The sequence below is a fragment of the Sapajus apella genome, unplaced genomic scaffold, assembly GCF_009761245.1.
Source record: "Sapajus apella isolate SASKATOON/1434 unplaced genomic scaffold, GSC_monkey_1.0 scaffold49, whole genome shotgun sequence".
Taxonomy (NCBI): domain Eukaryota; kingdom Metazoa; phylum Chordata; class Mammalia; order Primates; family Cebidae; genus Sapajus; species Sapajus apella.
Genome location: NW_022436989.1, coordinates 5,761,766 through 5,771,937, shown reverse-complemented (window position 1 = coordinate 5,771,937; position 10,172 = coordinate 5,761,766). Strand labels below are relative to the sequence as shown.

At 38.1% G+C, this 10,172-nt stretch overlaps 1 long non-coding RNA gene across 1 annotated transcript; it reads left to right on the top strand.

Moving 5' to 3' along the window:
- The first annotated feature begins 5,321 nt into the window (after window positions 1–5,321).
- On the top strand, window positions 5,322–9,955 carry LOC116526174. Its single transcript, XR_004258001.1, has 3 exons — window positions 5,322–5,334; window positions 6,982–6,983; window positions 9,836–9,955. It is a non-coding gene; the product is annotated as an uncharacterized LOC116526174 (long non-coding RNA).
- The last annotated feature ends 217 nt before the right edge of the window (window positions 9,956–10,172 follow it).

Here is a 10,172-nt window from a genome sequence, read left to right as displayed (position 1 = left end):
ACATACTGTGTGCTCAATAGCTAATATATAGAATCAACACACTAGTAAGTGTTCATCAATGGATGATTGGACAAAGAAAATGTGGTGTATTTGCACAAGGGACTACTATTCAGCCATAAAAAAGAAAATTACATGTAGCAACATGGATGGAAATGTAGGCTATCATTTTAGGCGAAACCAGCCAGACACTGAAAGTCAAATATTACGTGTTCTCACTCGTAAGTGAGTGCCACAAAATGTGTACACATTGACTTAGCGGAATGGTAGACAAAGGAGGCTTGGAAGGGTGAGGGGGTGGGCGGGGAGGAGATAATAAGAAATTACTTAATGGGTACAATGTACATTATTTGGGTGATGGATATAGTAAAATCCTAACTTGACCACTACACAGTCTACACATGTGATCAAATTGCACTTGTGCCCCATAAATTTACACCAAAAAACAAAAACAAACCCAGGGGCTTAGTAAATATCTTGTTAATCCATTAGAATACAGCATTTGTAATTGCTGTCTGCTGAGGGATAAAGCTCTGGTCCTATATATTCGAGAAAAAAACACAGGGCAGGGTATTAGGGCAAAAGAAAGGAAGCTGACCGGTACTGTTAGAAACGGTGCTGTGACCGGCATTTTTCTTTTTCTTTTCCTTTTTTTTTTATTTTTTTAAGACGGAGTCTCACTCTGTCCCCAAGCTAGAGTGCAGTGGTGCGATCTCAGCTCACTGCAACCTCCACCTCTCAGGTTCAAGCAATTCTCCTGCTTCAGTCTCCCGAGTAGCTGGGACTACAGGCACACGCCACCACGCCCGGCTAATTTTTGTGTTTTTAGTAGAGACGGGGTTTCACCATGGTCTCAATCTCCTGACCTTGTGATCCGCCCACCTCAGCTTCCCAAAGTGCTGGGATTACAGGCGAGAGCCACCTCGCACGGCCGTATTTTTCTATTCCTTGCAATTAATTCACACAAGCACGATATGAGATGGGCATTATTCCATTTGCTGTCCTTGTTATGTCTCTTGTTTTAGCTGGTAAATACATAGATGTTCAGGCAGCTTGTCAATTATTTCAGGCCACATGACCACTAAATTGACAGGATTCAAACTATGAATTTCTGGCTCCAAACCTCAAGCCTGTGTTTGGTTTGGTTTGGTTTTTCCCCACTAAATGCTTCCTATTTACTATCTTTTTATATCAAAGAGTCTATATCAGACGACTGATTTAAAATTATATTCTTCTCTGGTTTCACCCAGATAAAGAGTAAGAGATGTGAAGTGTTTTTTTGCTAGGTTTTAGGATTTGTATCTTATGATACAAGTCCTTCATGTTCAGCTGTGGAAAGGGACTTACAGCTCAAACCATCCAGGGCTCAGAGACTTAATTATGAGGACTGCCCTGTCTGGGATGGATGTCTTAGGAAGAGTGCCCACGTTTTAGATGAGGTTTAGGTCCTAGTTGATGAATTTTGCCAAGGTAATGAAGACAGCTATTAAGATAGAGGACTGATTTTATCTGTCTCTTTGCCAAGGGTGAAGATGATTATTGATCATTAAAACATGAGGCAAAGCAGGGAAAAGATATTAACCCAGGATCACAAAATCTCATCCATAAGAGTTGATCTGCTTAGCAATGCATCTGGCTTACATGTAGTCTTCAGAGATGTCAGAAAGTGCCTGGAGGTAGGGAGTGGTCTAAGGAATTTGCTCAGAGATTAAGCTACATGTGATCAGACCCAAATGGCAGCATCAGACTTAGGCAGGTCAAAAAGAGTCTTCTGACTTCAAAAGATGAGGATTGCTAAGAAGCCCAACACTTACAGCTTTTCCTTCCTGATGTATGAAATTAGTTACATTACAGCTTCATTTGTTTGTGTTGGAGCCTATCTTTTCCCATTAGGTCTGTTCAAAACTATATCTTGTGAGAGATAGTATGCTAAGTTCCTCACAATGTAAGGAGGATGAGTTTGTCAGACCTAAATGTCAGGGGGCAGTTCCTGCTGGAAAATAACTTATTTCCCTGACTTTCACATTTTATTTAGAGCAGCACCAAGTAACAGGTTCTTGGTGGTGGTTGTCAATCACAACCTAACACAGCACTTCCCATTGTAATGGAGCATAGCTGTGCACACTGAAGGAGGCTCCCACCCTGGAATAGGGCTGGGAAGAAATGCTTCAAGGCAAGCAGGCTATTCAACAGAGTCCCCATCACCCTGGGAGCCAGCTCTAGTGGACCTCAAAAGTATCGCTGCTGCCACGCGGTACGTCTGCATCTGGGTATCCACAGTGAAGAGAAATGGTGTTTACTCAGGAGTCCGGTCTTCTGCACCCTCACGGCTGCTGCTCTGCTCCAGAGGATAATATATTCTATGACCTCACTTGGAAAAATCAAAAGATCATGAAGGTCACCACAAATTAAATTAACCTTGGATACACTCTCCAAAAATGGTATTTTTTTTCAACTGCAGGATCACGGAATTATAGAGCAGAAAAAGAACCGCAGAGATTACCTGGTTCAGCTGTTCTCATTTCACAAATGAGGTAACCAGCAAAATATTTTAGACCTGTACCAGTCTTCTGACCTTCCTATAGAAGCACACACACAAAATGTGCATGTCCTGTTTTAAACCTCTTAGAGAAACAAAACAGGGAAAATAAAAGTCCTGCATATTCTTACGGGAAAAAAATTAAGTAGAAAAAATCATTGTGCGTCAACCAACATTCTATTTTGCAGAGGGAAAATTGTAACAGAAAGGACTGTGAATGTGAAGTACTTGTTTTTCTTAGGCATTTTAGAGCCCACTGACACACCGATCACATGCGTCTCCGCCTTCTTATGGGTTATTTGAATTTGATTCAGGCTCTGAATCAAGCTGATTCAAGGTGTGAGTATCATGACTTGCATTTTGCTCAAGAAACCAAGTGCCTCAGTGATGGTAATGAAAGGATTTGTTATGCTATCTTCTTCTGATTTGCAGTCACTGATTCCAGTAAAATAACTACTGTCGTCTCCCTTGTTTTCACTTTCTCTCTCTCTGGATATATATAAATCTCTCTGTCCATGGATATATATAAATCTATAGCACAGAGACGAAGATTTCTGGGTTAACATGGTAGCAAATAAGAAATGCATAATACTTTTGTTCACAACTTCCTATTTAAATGCCAAGAATATCAAGCAAAGTATGATTCTAACTATACCATAAAATATAACTCTTTCTCTCTGTACATACACAGGCATCAATCCTGTAATCTTATATTAGTCATAACAGAACAGGTTATATGTGATAACAAACAACTTCAAAACTCAGCAATTGAACACAACAAAGATTTATCACTCACCAAATTCATATCCAGATGGTACAGCCTTCTTTCATCTTCTGACTGCACCACCTTGGACACATGGCCTCCAAGATTTCAGTGGCAGAAGAAGAAAGCATTGAAAGAGGCATATAGCTCTAAACTGCCTTGGGCCATAAATGACCCATGTCATTTTCACCCACTGATCATTAGCTAGGGCTAGTCACACAGGATGGACTCAAGTGCAAGGAGATTTGGAAGTGAAGGGGAGGGCATAGAAATACGTAAGCATTACTGTCTCTGCCAATAACCTTTTTGTTTTTAATTATTATTATTTTTGAGACGGAGTCTTGCTCTGTGGCACAGGCTGGTGTGCAGAGATGCAATTTTGGCTCACTGCAACCTCTGCCTTGTGGATTCAAGCAATTCTTCTGCCTTAGCCTCCCGAGCGAGTAGCTAGGATTACAGGCGAGCACTGCCACAACTGACTACTTTTTGCAATTTTAGTAGAGACAGGGTTTCACCATGTTGGCCAGGATGGTCTTGATCTCCTGACCTTGTAATCTGCCCATCTTGGCCTCTCAAAGTGCTGGGATTACGGGCGTGTGCCACTGCACCTGGCCAGCCACTAACCTTTTAACCACAAACTTGGAGCCTCAGAGATTAAGAATCACTCCCACTAACAATTCCTAATCCTGTGTTCATGAGCCCACTAAGCAACAAAGCATATTGTTATCTGTAATTCGTCTTGATGTTGTATAACTTATGTTATACAACATAATTGTAAAGTAAATCATCACAACATATCATATATTTTAAAAGTTGGGGCTGGATGCTATGGCTCACACTTACAGTCCCAGCACATTGGGAGACCAAGGCGGGTGGATCACCTGAGGTCAGGAGTTCGAGACCAGCCTGGCCTACATGGCGAAACCCCATCTCTACTTCAAATACAAAAATTAGCCAGGCATGATGGTGGGCGCCTATAATCCCAGGAACTCAGGAGTTTGAGGCAGGAGAATCGCTTGAACCTGGGAGGCAGAAGTTGCAGTGAGCCAAGATCATGCCATTGCACTCCAGTCTGGGCAACAAGAGTGAAACTCCATCTCAAAACAACAACAGCAACAATAGCAACACAAAAGTGGGGAAAGGGGATAGAAAAAAATAATAAAATTAGTTAAAAATCTTGAATATATACATGGCAAGAGATAAAATATAAATAAATGTTATATCCCTATTTCTGCAGCTGTTCCCCAGGCTATAATTGGTTTAATGCTTTTTTCCTCTATTCTCTATTCTAAGTTCCCATTGCCCTCAGCCAACGCCAAAGAAGGTCAGGGTTCTATATCTGGTAGGGAGAACTAACACTTCACTTCCAGAATTTCTCAGCCGTTGATGGTCCCTCCTGGATTTTGTTAGACATCAATTAACTTTTCCTCTGTACTCAGCAACATGAAGAATCACCCAGAGGACTGCGTCTTCTCCTGTTGTGTTCCCTTTGCTGCCATTGTGTAGGGCCAACCCTGTTTCTCCTTGATAATTAGAATGAACTAGTGCAATTAACATGGTGACCCCATACATTCCATATTCATGGTACGTCATAGGAGCCCTATGTGGACAGGTAGCAGTTTTCAACACTGAATTTAATGGAATGTTTGAGACAACACATGTGACAACATTTATCCCTTAGAAACTAAGATCTCTAACCTAGCAGACTGCCAAGGTACACAGGAAAAGGAAGTAAAAGTTTTTCAAGAATAATATGAAGCACCTTTGAGAAGCCAAGTCAGTTGGATCACCAGGTAAAGAGTTTGAGACCAGCCTGGCCAACATGGTGAAGCCCTGTCTCTACTAAAAACACAAAAATTAGCTGAGCATGGTGGTGCCTGCCTGTGATCCCAGCTAGTTGGAAAGCTGAGGCATAAAAATTGCTTGAACCCAGGAGGCGGAGGTTGCAGTGAGCCTAGATCGTGCCACTGCACTCCATCCTGAGCAACAGAGCAAGACTCAGTCTCAGAAAAAGAAACAAAAAGAATAGTATGAAGTGCCACTATAATTTTTATCCCTTGGCTGCATAGCCCTTGTATTCTGGCTCTAGAATAAATCAGACACTGTATTGGCCACTAAAACTGAACACCCTGCAACTTGGAGGATAGCTTCCCAACTCTAAAAAGAGTCTCTTGTTCAGCATTTACTGAAATTTCAAAAAGTCATTCTAATTTTACTAAGGATGGTTGTTAATATGGAAAATGTGCTGATAAGATCTATGAAATCTGTGTGCATCAGCCCGTTGCATTAGTTTTTACTGTGCAAAATTAGTTCCATGGAGAAAAACTTAGGAGTTCTGTTTGGTATGTAGAGAGCTGGAAAGAACATTGATATGATATGGATGTTTGTCCCTTCCAAATCTGATGTTGAAGTGTAATTCCCAGTGTTGGAGGTGGGTCCTGGTGGGAGGTAATTGGATCGTGGGGGCAGATCCTTCATGAATGGTTTAGCACCATCCCCTTGGTGACAAGTGAGTTCTTGCACTTGTTCACATGAGGAAGATCTGGTTGTCTGAAAGTGTGTGGCACCTCCCCGCTCTCTCTCTTGCTCCCACTCTCACCATGTGACATGCTCGCTCCCTGCCACCTTCCACTGTGACTACAAACTTCCTGAGGCCTCACCAGAAGCAGATGCCAGCACCATGCTTCCTGTACAACCTGCAGAATCATAAGCCAATTAAACCTCTTTTCTATACAAATTACCCAGCCTCAGGTATTTCTTTATAGCAATGCAAGAACAGCCTAATAAAAATAGCTCTTTCATCTTTAAAAACACACACAAAGTCTGACAAACTGTAAGCTTATGATAATCTATAAGGAATCTGAGGTTGCAAGGCAACCAAATAGCCTGAACTATAAAATAAGACATGTGCTTCAAGGGAGAGATGAAAAATGCACACTTGCTTACTTGGGGAAGACGCAGCTGAAGATTGGTGAGAATAATTTTGATAGAATTGTTAACAAAACTAAAAATAATGACAAATACCAAATCACAGATCTAAGAAGCTCAGAGCACACAAAAAGATTATGTATATGTTTAAAACCACTCTATATTCAAAGTGTTAAAAAATAAAAGAGAGAAAATCTTCAAGGCAACCAAAGAAAAAAGATATTACATAAGGAAAAACAAAGAGAATTACAAGAGACCTTGTCTGAAATCATGAAAACCACAAGGCAATGCAGCAACACCTTTAAAGCACTGAAAGAAAAGGGGAAAAAACTCCCAACTCAGAATTCTTTTTAAAATTTTTTTAAATTGGCATATAATAATTGTGCACATTTATGGGGTAGATGGTGATGTTTGGATAGATATAACGTATAGTGATCAGACAGGTGTAATTACCACATCTACTATCTCAAACATTCATTATTTCTTTGTGTTGGGAACATTCTATATCCTCCTTCTAGCCACTTGAAGCTATATATTATTAACTATAGTCATCCTACAATGGTATAAAATAGTGAAATTTGAAGACCACAATTCTATATATGGGAACCTATATATTTCAAAAATAAAGAAAAAATAAAGCTTTTTCTCAAATAAAAACTGAGAAAATTGACTGTCATCAAACCTGCACTATAAAAGAGCTTATTAAAGTTTCTAAAGGAGATGATACCTAGTAAAAATTTGAATTCACGCAAAGAAGTCATGTTAGAAATGAAGTAAATTAAGGTACAAATAAATTTTATTTTTTATATTTTTTATTTCTCCAAAAATAACTAAAGCAATAGTAGTAGCAATGTACTGTGTTTTTATAAAATATGAAAAAAGCAAAATGTATGAAAAAACACAACAGATGCAAGAGAGAAATTGGGAATACACTATTGTAAAGTTCCTAACTACACATGAATCAGTACAGCAATATTTGAAGACAGATGCAGATAAATTAAAGATGTAGATTGGAAACCCTATGGCAAACAACTGAAAATACTTTAAAGAGAAATAGAAATAATATTTTATTTTATTTTAAATGCAATCATAATGTATCATAAAGAATGTTTCCTTAACCCCCAAAAGGCCAAAAAGAGAAAAATATATTTTTATAAAAACCTAGCAAGATGGTATATCTAATCATAAAATAATTATACTAAACGTAAATAGTCTAAACACACCAATCAAAAGATTATTGTGTTGGATTTTTTTTTATAAAAAAGCATGACTTAACTGTATGCTGTCTATAAGAAAATGACTTAAACTATAAAGATATAGATGGGCTAAAGTAAACAGATAGAAAAAGACATAGCATGCAAATTGTAATCAAATAATGCTGAAATATAAGAAAAAAATAGACTTCAGGTGAAGGAAGATTATCAGAGGTAAAGAATGATATTACATAATAATGGAGTTATTTCCTCTAAGAACATATATTAATTCTAAATGTACATGCACCTAACAACAGAGTATCAAAATACACAAAGCAAAAACTGATGTAACTGAAAGCAGAAATAGAGAAATCCACAATTATAGTTGGAAAGTTCAAACACCAATAGGCAAATATCCAGAAGCTGTTTTTACCTAGTGAGACTGTAAGCACACCTTTGCTACCTAGACTCAGAGTTCTGTTTACACTCTACTGAGACTTGATTTGGTACTTAGGAATCTTAGCATTTTGTGACATCAGTGATATCATCCCTGGAAAATAAAAAGTAGCAGAAGCCTAAAATACCCCAGTAAATCACATGCCAAAAGGTGTGAGATAATTTTTTTAAAATGTAGGGGCTTACATGCCCAGTAAAATTGCAGTATTTAAGTAGTCAAGCACATGTTAGGATTTCCCCTCCAAAGTACAAGTCATGTTACTCTTCCTTGCGCTAATACACTGAAGGGGAGAGTAGTGGCTCAGTGTGTGAGCACCGAAGTCAGAATACATGGATTCAAGTCTTGGCCCCACTCCTACTAGCTGTGTGTCTTTGAGCAAATTCTTCACCTCTCTGTGCCTCAGCTTCCTCACTGTAAACTGGTACTTGTAATGGTACGTTCAATGACATCTACATTGTGTTTTCTTTACGTGCGTTTTAAGATCAAACTCCAGTATAATCCAAGACACTACTACCTTGAAGAGAGAGTGGGTTACCTTAACTTTTATGGAACAAAATTATAAAAAGTAGGAATTTTCTATTTGACAAACATACATAACCAAAAGCATCTCATTATTTGAAAAGCATAGGAGGGCAAGTTCTTGGGTAAGGAATCTGTGTTTCACTCAAATATAAATGTTTGGAGGAAAAAAGCCTTTTGGGTAAAATATTTAAATTTATATAAGAAAATGTTAGAAAAAAATATAGGGAGTGTATATAAAACTTGCTTTATTGCATGGGGCAGGGGAAGTTCAGGCCTAATACTCTTAAAGTAAGAGTCGGGTCCTTTATTCTTCAATACGACTGTGCTGTACCTTGTAAAGTATTTTATCTGCTGCTTATTTGTGGAATGAAACGTCAAACAAACCCAAAGGGGAGGGTGGGGGAGGGCAGATCAGGGCAGGCAGGGCAGAAATCTGCCTGCCGATTCTATTAAATACACCTTTTTGCCAACCAAAAAAAAAACAAACAAAAAAAAAAAAACCCAGGAGTGCAACTAAACTTTTAAACAAGACCGAAACAATTAACCTCTTAGAACAACAGTTCTTGAAGTGCAGTCCACAAACAACTGGTGATCCCCACAATTCTTCAGGAAGCCTGTGAGATTGAAACTATTTGATAATAAGAGAAAAGTATTATTTGCCTTTTCCACCATACTGGCCTTTGTCCTGATAGTGCAAAAGTGATGATGGGTAAAAATGCTGATATGTTTGCATAAATCAAGAGCATGGCATCAAACTGAATTGGCAGTCATTGTATTCTTCACTTCTATGCACGAACAGAAAAAAAAAGTTGTTTTTCTCATGAATATACACAACAAAGCAATAACAATTGTTCATTTGATTCCTTTCATGAGTACGTTGTTCTAATATTCAGTGTGATGAAATGAAAACTACACACACAGTACTGCTATGTACTGAAGTTCCGTAGTTGTCTCAACAAAAAGCACCATAGCAATTGCTGGAGCTGTGAGCTGATCTAGTCACTCTTCTCCTTGAAAACTATTTTGATTTGAAAGAACAGCTGACAGACAACACAAGAACCATGGTTATTCAGACTTGGATATTTGACAGACATTTTCTTGAAAATAAGCAAAGTGAGCCAAGGACTTCGAAGAAAACAAGTGACAGGATTTGTTGCCAGTGATAAAATTAAAGTCTCGACTGAAAATTCGAATTCTGTAAAACTTATTTTCATCATCATGAGCATGACAGTTTCTAAATACTTGAAAAGAAAAAAAATGCCTTTTTTGAGACTAGTGAGATATGACAACGTAGATCATCTCTGGAAGATCTGCATAGCTGAGTGAGCCACTGTTTCTCAATCTACCAATACATGATGTTACAAAATAATGTGTGGGTGGAAGATTCATGCAAATTTCCAGGCACAATAGTAAAATTTCAGTAACAATAATAAAAGGTTCATTAATATAGTTTCAGATTCCACATTGTAACTAACCTTTAAGAAGCTACCACTTCTCAAGTTTCTATATAGTATCAAAGAAGAATATTCACAATTATATGAAAAAGTTACTAAAATAATCCTTTTTTTCCTACTGCACAGCTTTGCAATTGCAACAAAACTAGCATATTGCAATAGATTAAATGTAGAGGCAGATATGAGAGTTTGGCTGACTTCCATTAACCCAGACATCAAAGAAGTTTTCAAAACTGTAAGACAATGCCACTTCTTACTAATTTATTTTTTTTGCAAAATGGTTATTTCTTATTAAAACTGTTAACTTTTGTTAACATGG